We start from the raw sequence: 10,317 nt of genomic DNA, 5'->3' as shown, positions 1-10,317 counted from the left end.
TGAAGAAGCCGTTTGTAGCATGTTCCCACATGTTCCGTGTCAGTCCGATGAAACCTGTTCTGCCGAGGCATAAACTTTTGTACAAGCCGTCTCCCATTATGTTCAATAAATTCTGTGCTCTGAATATATTTAAAGGATGCTTCAGTGTAAAATTATTCTGAATGGATGGCTTAAGGGCATTTAGGTGCGCTTTGGATTGCTCTGTGCTCGCACTGCCTCTTAGGAACAGGGAGTTGGGTTAAATGAAAAGGGTGGAGATTCTGCACCAGGAAACAGATTTGGGAGACAACTTAGGCCAGCTTCCGCATTTTCCTGATGAGGAACTTATGCCCAAGAGCTTAAGCACTCGGCCCACTTGCTTTCCAGTTTTTTCCTGCTGGGGGAGCATGCGTTGTTGATTTAAAGGACCCACTGGGGTAAACTGCTCCCAACTGGGAAAGGCGGGTGGCTCTGTCTGAGTAGTGCCGGGCGGTTCCCCATCTTACAGAGCTGTGGGAACCTAACGAGCCCCATTTTTACTTTTTTCAGAAGAGTAGCACAGGCAAGTGGTAGGACTTCACTCAAGACCAAGGTATGCAGGTGCCCAGTTGTCCCTCTGCCAGCCTACGCCCACGTCCCTTCCCAGCGACCCCATGTGCACGCTGCACAGCCCTGTGCTCTCTGTCGTCAGCAGCAGCACACGCCACCTGCGCTGTTGGGCGCGTTGCTTTCCTGACCTTGAGGTGCGTCTTGGAGGTCACTCACGTCAGCACCCGGTGCTGCTGTCGTTCTTCACGTGGGTGGTGTATCTGTGGTTCACTCAGCCAGCTGAGGTGCTTTGCAGCAGCCTCCGGTCCTGCTACAGGCGGAGCTGGAGCAGATGCCCACAAGTGAGCAAGCTGTCGTGGCATCTTTTCTGGAAGAGAAGCTGGGTCAAGGACACCTGTGTTTTAAATTTCCTTAGACAACTCCCGCACTGTCCGCAAAGAGCGCTGGTCCCTTTGGGACCTATTTCCTTCCTCTGTTGCCAGCACCTTGCCTGGTCTAGCTTTTGATCTTAGCTCATCTGCAAAGTGCACTTGATGTTGTGGTTCTGGTTTGCATTTCTTTGCGGAAGGTGGAGCAGCTGTTGTGTGAGTAGAGGACATTTGAAAGCCACAAGACCTGCAGTGAGGTCAGGCCAGCAGGGGTAACAGTTTGCCACACAGAGGGCTGCCCAGGGTGTGGACCGGGGGTAGGAACACACATTATTTTACTCAGAGGAAAGCTTGCAGCAAAGGATACAGAGGTGGTTGGGGTGGGGGCAGGACCAACCTCTAGCTGACTTGGAGTGCTCTCTGACCCCACCTGCGCTAGTGTCCCCACTGCTGCACTAGTTCAAGCCTGTGTGACTCGCATTTCTGGGGTCTTGTTGATCATGGCATTCACAGAGGTTGCAAACAAAGAGGCACATTTCTGCATCCCAAACCGTGGGAAGCAAGAATGACAGTGGTCTCCAAGGCTAAGCTGTAAGTAGAGGCGTTTCCTAAATGGTAGCAGAAGGAGCTGTTCAAGGCAGTGACCTCACAAACTGCCATCATCTTTGTGATTGCATTAGGAGATGAGTCTCTGCCTGCAAGTTTGCCCAGGGTCCTGTAATGGGAGTGACATGCCCCATCAGAAGCCAAAAAACCCCTCCAAAACTGCACTTAGAGTCCAGGCTCTTTCTTCAAGTAGAACTTCTGTTTCTGTTTTCCCAGCCATGTGCAACCACTAAAATCACTTCAAAGAAGAAAAGAAAGAGTAAAAATTGGAAGAAACACAAAATTAGTGTTATGGACTTTGAAAAACATGCCTCTGTGCTACTTCAAAAATGTAAGGAAAATGCGCAGGAAGGTAGGAGAACTTTAAAAGCCTTGCTAGGACTGCCCCCCCCCCCACCCCCGTTAGGTTGCAGCCCCTCTGCACAGTGGCATTGCCAACCCTGAAAGTGGCTCCAACTACAGGAAGTATTTCCCATGAGTAAAGACAGAACCTTCCTGTGACATTCAGCCTGCCAGGCTGCCTTGCCTGCTTTGCTTCCTCCTGTTTCCTGCAAGCTCGGGCCTGGAGGCTGAGCCCTGTTTGCAGACCCAGCGTGCTCTGTTCACCCGTGAGCAGCATCTGCCTGCTCTGGAGCCACTGAGCTACCTCTCCACCTCTGAGCACTTGAACCCCATCTAACCAGACTCTGCCCTTTAGTGGATCAAAAGCAGTTTGAAGGGAAGTTCTAGGTTTTGTTGTTGGATTTGGTTTTGTGGTGTTTCTATTTTCTTACTATTTTTGTGAGTGATATAAAAAGCCACATAGTCCTTACAGGCCTATAATGGAAACCAGCAGTCTTACCACGCTGGGCTTCGACTCCCCAGCCATGTGAGCACTTTGAATGGTTTCTTTTAGTATCAACCTTTATATTTCCAAATAATGTGATGACATTCTTGATTTTTCACTTGCAGATGTCATCCATTGATTTCCTCCTGAGGAAGATAAGGATTGACTCTGCATCCTTCTCCCAGCCCTACTCTAAGCGCAGATCTCCGTCCCCTTCCCTCTTCTAGAGTAGGGACATGAATTTTGACTATGTCTGTATACTTTGAATGATTAAGTTTACTAAAATATACTTTTACAGCTGTGTTTTGGAGTTCTATGACTATATTTACCTTTTATATATAGCTCTTTGTTTCCCCTGAAGTTACTAAGTCTTAGTGTTTTATTCTTTTTGTTTCCTATGTATGTATCATGAATTCAGCACCAAACCCTGACAGGAGTGTAAATCTCCTCTGCACATGGCACTCACATCCGGCAATCAATAATTTTTGTTGTTGTTGTTAGTCCTGGAGTTGAACCAAGGGCCTTGCTCATGCTCGGCATGTGCTGCATACCCCAGTTCACCACCGTGATTTCCGTGGAGTCATTTAGGAACTTACTCCTGCAGTTCTCCATTGTCTTCTTCTCGGAACCAACTGCTGTCTCGGCCTGTGGCACACTGACTCACAATCATTGTCAGTATTTCCTGTGCTCTTTTTTGGGTTGGATCCCCTCATTTCAGATCTCTGTTTCCACTTTTGTGCTCTACTGCCTCATCTTGAGGGAGCCATCCTCTGAGAAAGGAGTATGTAGGACATTTTTTTCTGAGAAATTGTCTTATCTGAAAATGCCCCTTTCTGCCCTCCCACATGAGTGATAGTTGTGCTGGATATAAAAGGCAAGTTTGAAAATCATTATGAAGATATCCAAAGTGTTGTTCCACTGATTTACAACTTTTGGTTTTGCCCTTAGGAAATCTAACACCATTTGAATTACTGATTCTTTTTCTCTCTTATTTCTGGGAAAACTTTAATTTCCAGTCCTTTTTTTTTTTGACTTTTTTTCCTCTAGCATATTTGTCATTTTGTTTGTTTGGTAGTGCTGGGGACTGCCTAGGTCTCATGTCGCTTGGCAAGCACCCTACCACAGATAGCACCTCACCCAGGGACGGTGCTTAAAGGGCCGAGATCTTGCAGTCTCTCTCCTGGAAGCATACACTTGGCCACCATCTCTCCAGGAGCCAAGTGGAGGAGACTGCAATGTCACCATCAAGTTTTATTACCTGTATTTCTAGCATGATACCTTGTTCTAGGTTACTGCTAAGTCTAGATCCCTGGGTTAGACATTTGATTCTTCGCAGGGGTTAGGAGAGGCGCTAGGGGTACTTTGACTGACTTATGAAATACTGTACAGCCTCCCCCTTTCCAGCCCCGCTGCTCTCCTGCCTTCTGTGGTGCCTGGGTCACTTTGGGGGGACCTGTGGTGTGCATGGACATGCTTTTGCCCCACCCCTACCCAGCCTGCCAGTGCTTTGCTCTCCACTGTCTGCTCTCAATGCTGTTTCTCAGTTCTCCAGCTTCCAGAATCTCGCCGACATCCTGCTGACTGCGTTCACATTTTCTGTTTTGTTTATCCATTGCGTTTGTGCCTTTCTATTCTTTCCCCATAATTTGTTGTGACTTCCATAGGAAATGGAGGTGGCAGTGCACGTCCCTGCCCACCTTGGCTGGGGTCTGGAGTGCCTGCCTTCCGCTGCACCAGTGTCGTAGCTGGCGCCTGACGGTGCTCAGTGTGTGCAGGGATCATGAAGTGGACACAGCTGACTTTGAAAGAAGGAGTGGCCATCTGTGTCTTCTTACTTTTTTCTTCTACTGAGGGATTAAAAAAAAAAAAAATTCAGTGTGGGCTGGAGAGAAGCAGGTTGTCAGTAACCCCAAGGAAATAAAGACAACAGCACTGGGACAAGAGCCATCTCCATGACAGTTGGTTTAAAGCCATTCCTCTTCCAACTTCTTCCTGAGGCCTTTGGATCCTTTACCAGCTATGATTGTTTCGTAACTGGTGTTGGGGCTGGCTGGCTTCAGGAACCATCAGGTTTCTGCTCATGGTGCTGTTAAGAAGCTGGTTACAAGAGGGCACTTCGAAGCTATGGATAGAGATTTTTGTCCTTAGTCCCCACAAGGGGCTGACGATCTCCCAGTATCCCTTGGTAGGATGTGAGGCTTGAGACGGACTCTCTAGGGACCTGATGTCAGGTCCTGTGTACCCTTGTAGACACAACCTACCAGTAGAAAATAGACATCCTCAAGTTCACAGGCCTGGGTTCTGCTCTGGCCATCTGACTTTCAAAACAAACAAACAAAAAAATTGTCAGCAACATCAGAATTCCAAGCTAACATTTAGAATGTGTGGTTCTCACCCTGATGCTTGAATTCAGAGCTCCCAAGAGCTCCAAGCATTTATTCATTGAGTTCCTATTTACTAAGCTCCTACTATGTGCCAGGCAACCATTGTGGTACTGGAGGACCCAGTGGGGAACAGGACAGGGGAGGTCCTCTGTCAAGGAGCTCAGCCTAAAGGAAGGAAAAGGAATGGATGGAATATTTTAGATTTCGATGTCAGACCATGCCTGGTGAAGATGGAAAGAATCTGAGGTGGGCACTGGCTGGTGGCAGGGAAGGTGGGTGGGCAGCACGCAGGGCAGAGGCAGGTGTGGCTGCAGAGTAGCAAGCCAGTGAGGGAGAAGGAGGGGCTGCCGGAAGCCTGGCACATTAGCTCTCAGGAGCGTCGACAGGTAATTTACTCTCATCCTCACATCCATTTGGTGGGGAGTGGGTTTCATGTGTGCAGAGGAACTGGCCCTCAGTCACTTAAGGCCATCGAGAGTGTACCAGAGTTCACAAGCCGCTGCCCAAGTTCGCCCCCTATAGGAGAGAACAGCCCCCACCCGGGCCCCCTGCCTGTGACACTAATGGCTGTGAAGCGGCCCTGCCACAGCCCTAATGCAATTCCACATTCTGCGTCAGAAGACTCCAGCCTGCCTGAGTCACCCAGGAGAGGACACGCAGAGCGGGGCCCATGCGGGGGCTGAAGTCCCCAGGAACACGCAGCTTCTCAGCCCAGTAGCACCGCTGGGAGATTAAACGCATTCGCTTAGAGAAAGGCAAAGAAATACCTTCTGATAGCCAGCATCTGTTGGTTAATGGGCCTCTGAATGCTGTATGCAATTTAAACTTTTTATAAAAAAAAAAAGGGCTCGTTTACTCTCCTGGGAGTTGTGCCATGAAATTATCAACTGCGTGGGCTCCCCCACCCCAAATATGACTGCACATACAATGGAGGACATTGATTCTGTTTTGAATCAGGGCTCTGGGCCTTCTTCCTTTCCGTGGATGAGAGCGCCCCGCAGGTTTACATGGGGGCTGGGACTTGGGGTTTGGGGCAAAAAGGGCCTGGAGGCCGGCTGTCCTCCCCTGAGCCTCTGAAATGAGCCCTCATCCCTTGGCCCCGTCTGGAGAACAGGGAGCCCTTTCTCCCCCGCCACACTTCCCAGGAGCCAACCAGGGCCAGATAGTATAGTCCAGTAGAGGGCAGCCAGGAAGGGTCTCCGGCTCAGCCCACCTCTCTGGGAGATGGCTCAGGCCAGATTCCGTGAAATGACACCCAATTGCTTTCCCCAAATACCCAGGGAATCCCACTCCTTCTGGGAGCCTGGGGGCCGAGGGACGGAGGCCCAGATCTCTGGCCCTGGGGTCCAGCTGCTCAGGTTTAGATCCCCGGCCTTTCTTTACAGTGTGATCTCAGCCCAGTGCCTTTCCTCTCTGAACCTTAATATCCTCATGTGCAAGATGCAGAGAATTAACCCCTTTCCTGACTCAGGGAGGCCTCCCGAGCAACATTGCACCTGCCCTGTGGTGCAGCCTGTTCACAGGTCTCAGTGTGATACTGAGCCAGGGTCACCAACCTTGTTAGCCATGTTGACCGAGGCTCCTATCAGTAGGCTCTGGACCCACCGGGAAGATGCTCATGCTTCACCTTCCCCTATGAGCCGGTGTTCTAGGCAAGGAGGAGAGAACAAGCATGCATAAGGCCATTCAGACAGTGGTCAAGTGTGTTCTAAAGAACATAACGCAGAATGGTGGGACAGTGGTTAGAAGGACAAGGGACAAGGGGGCTGCTCTTGGGATGCCAGCAGTGGGTGGGGCAGTGACTTTCCACCAGAGACTTGATGAAACACCCAAGGGCCTGGGGGGTGTCGGCAGGGCCAGTGCCTGTGGGAGGGCCCCGAGCCATCACAGCTGGCCTGGTCAGGAAGCGGCCAGCAAGGCCCAGGTGCAGGAACCTGCTGAGCCCTGCAGCCCCCTGTGAGCTGGAGCTGGCGCTTCCCTTTGGGGAGCTCCGGGCAGGGCAGGGGTGGCAGGAGGGCACAGCTGGACAAGGAGGAGTTCACCTCGTTGGTTTCCTTCCTCGAATGTTCTTGGGGAGGCGCTCCACTTCCTTCCTTTAGAACCATAATCCCCTTGGTTGACTTTAATAACCAGCAAGAACATTTTTCAGGCTGTTTAATTTTATTAAAAGATTCAAATTCGATGATAAATAGTGGCATGGTTGCTTCGAGCCTCAGATACAAGGCTTGCTCAGCCGTGGACACATTATCGACACCCACTGTCATCCCCCCCAGGAGCTCCCCCACCAAGATGTAGTCGAGGACTGTAAATAATCTAATTATTTCTTGTACTTTGGTAAATATGCCAAGAACACCGTAGCTCTCTGAGACCCACATAGAATATTAACTTGGTGGTTTTTCTTTTTCTTTCTTTCTTTCTTTCTTTTATTTTTAAAAGAAGACCGGATAATAAGTTAGAGCGATTTGAGCGGGCTGACGGAGACCCACACCACCTCAGGGAGGCCAGGGCTTCCCTCTAAAAGCATCGTTAGCCTCAGAGTGACTGTTGTTCAAAATCTGCCATAAGAGCCAGAGATGGGAACGGGGAAGAGGAAGGAGAGGGTGAATCAGCGACACACAGTCCCCAAACCCTTGAGCCCATCAGGATACCAGTTAATTTCACAGTGTACAGATGAGGCCCTGGGAACACAGGCAGGGTTCCTGAGGAGGCACAGCCTGTTCCCACCGTGATGACAGCCCTCTCTGAGCCCAGGACACCAGCCTGTTAGCGCCACAGTGAGGGGGCCGGGAGGGGCCGGGTTTCCTGGTCCTGGCCTCCCTCTGTTGCCACGTAGCCTGGTGATGCTGACTTCCCCCACGGTGGTCCCAAAGCTGTGCTCGCGGAGGTCCCACCAACCGTCTGGCACAGGGAATCCGGAAGGCCCAGGACAGCGGGGCCGGGCTAATCACAGAGCACGTGAGCGCTGCTTCGAGATTAGTATTAATTACTCTCCAAAGACTGGAACACTGCTGTCCTCCACAGACCTGGCCCTGCTCCCAGCCTGGGGTTCGCTGGTGTTCTGCGTGGACGAGGGAGGCTCGGAGGCCAAAGCCTCCCTGGGAGGCCATGCTTCTCAGCCCAGATGCAGCCCTCTTTGCTCGCACGTGGCCCTGCGTTGATCCATACTCAGTGTTGACAGCCTGAGGTCTGACTCGCAGAAGCACAGGCAGATGCAGACATATGCAAGCAGTCGGAACTCAAGAAAGACAAGTGGCCCCCAAAGAGAAAGGCCCTTTGCCAGAAAGCTGAGGAGCTCTGAGAGCCCGAAGTGGCATCTTTAATTCATGGCCCCACTTTGAGTTTGTACCGCTGAATTTGAATTAATAAACTCCAAACAACAGCTCGAGGGCTCAGCAGAGCAGCACAGCACTGTCCCCAGGCACATCTCAGGCTTCTGCTTCCATCCCCAGAATCTCAAGGGCGAGGAAGGGAGGGGCCAGGGCTATTGGACAGTGAGACTCAGGGTGGCCCCCTGGCTCCAGCCTGTTGGGCAACTACCAAAGACGTGGAGGGAGCTCCACCAAGGCTGGGAGCACGGGTGTCTGAAGACCCACGAGCAGGACCTGTGCCTGCCCAAGAGTGCGCGGAGCTCCTCTTCTGGGCCTCTGTCACAGGCTGAGCCCGGGAGCAGTGGGGCCACCGTCCGCCACCACAGAGTGCAGTGCCGGTCCTTCCCCAGGTGGCCCAGTCCAGAGGAGGTCTGGAAGATGACGTCATGGCCACTGGAGGAAGGCCAGCTCCGGAAGTAGGAGCAGAAGGGAGAGAGGGACGTCAGGAGGACAGGCCCACGGCCTCGGGGAGGCCTGTGCTGCGGGGCCCTGGCGGTGTCCCCAGTCTGTCCCCTGCAGGGCACCAGGGACACCTGGTAGGAAGCGGGGTGCCTCTTGGGGGTGTCTGGACTTGACCCGTCGGTTGGCCTCTGTCCGATGAAGAGCAGCCTCCGCCCGCCGGGGTCTCGCTCCATCTTGAGGAGCTTGTACTCCACGTTGGAGTCTGATGCCCAGCGGTAGGCACCCGTTGGTGACCGTCACGTCCTGCTCGGCACTCACAGACCAGGCCCCGGGACCCCCGTGGCTGCTTGCATGGCTGCGGTGACCTTGAACACCAGCTCGGTGGCACTGCGGACCCTGGCTGATGGCCTGCCCCTGGAGTAGCGGCCAGCGGCAAACACAGTGAAGGCGAGCTGGCGACTGGCAGGTCCGAGAAGTGGCGGTAGTACCCCTCCCAGGAGCGACCCGGGCGTGGATGGCGAAGACCGCATGGGGAACAGGACAGCTGGCCCAGCGGCCACCCAGACACAGAGGCAGGGCCACCGTGGCAGGCAGCTCAGACGGGTGGCGCTTGTCCATGCATGACGCGCTGGCAGGCAGAGCAGGGTTGTGCGTGGTGCTGTCCGAGGAGGAACAGAGAAGCCGTCTCGGGCTGCCGGGGACAACCTGAGGTCCACCTCATTTCCGAGGACTTGGTGACAAGGTGGGTGAGGCCAGCCCCCTCAGTGCTCAGCTGCCCTCGCACGCCTTACCTCCTCCCCCAGGGCCTCACTGATGTTCTTTGGTACCAGCAAGCGGTCACCTACCCTGGTCTTGACACACGCTGGCTCCCAGGGAAGAGCCTGCAGCTCCTTCTGCAGTTTCAGCACAGAAGAGGTCCAGGGGGCTTTTCCTGACTGGGCCTCAGGAACTAAGGCTGCCCTTCTCCCCTTTGGCTTTCCGCTCCCTGCAACCGTCCCTCTTCCTCCATCAGTAAGCACCAGAAAGCTATGTCTGGCTCCTTGTTCCCAGGGCCCAGCACAGTGCTTGACTCACAGCGAACACATTTGTTGGGTGAGTGAGTGAGAAATGCATGGACGTGTCCGCGGGCCCGTGTCTTGGGATTTCCAAGGAGCTGTCTTCCTCACACCCAGCCTGCGGGCCCTGAACCTGGACCACTGGCGCCATCTTGTTTCTCTCTCCTGGCTCTTTGAGGCAGGAGCTATGCTAAATGGCTCTTGAAAGTCCTGCACAAGAAGCAGAGGCAGCTGAGGCCCAGAGGGGAGGGGTCTGCCCCAACTGCCCTGGCGGGAGGGTAGAACTGAGCTGGAATGCAGCCCAGCACAACCGGCTTGTCTGGGCCCCACTTTTCTGTGCGAAGACTCACTGCAGTTTGCATCTCCCCTACGGGGAAGAGGAACAGGCTTTTGTATTTAGAACTCTCACCTTGGAAGGCGAGCACCCCCACGGACAGTGACTATGGCTGCAAAGATCAGAAGCCCGTGAAACAGCCATGCCTTCGGAACCCTCAAGCTTGAGGTGGCGCCGAGGGGGTAACTGGATCGTCATTAAGAGCCACTCAGAGGTGTTCATTCCTGTGCGATTTTCAGTGGGAAAACCCACCACGTTCAGGTTTTCAGCCCTTTGTTGCCCCAGGCCATGAACTGATTTGCTCTCTTAGGTCTTATTTACAGTTGTCCCAGCTTTACAGATTCTCCTGAGGTTGGTTTACAGTAAAACACGTCAACAGGAAACAGACGCTAAATCAAATTGTGTGGGAGTAGTCCGGCTGCATTTTGGAGCGAAAAAGCTCAGTA

This window comes from Sciurus carolinensis, chromosome 2, assembly GCF_902686445.1.
Source record: "Sciurus carolinensis chromosome 2, mSciCar1.2, whole genome shotgun sequence".
Classification (NCBI taxonomy): domain Eukaryota; kingdom Metazoa; phylum Chordata; class Mammalia; order Rodentia; family Sciuridae; genus Sciurus; species Sciurus carolinensis.
Note: the sequence above shows the minus strand (reverse complement) of the source record.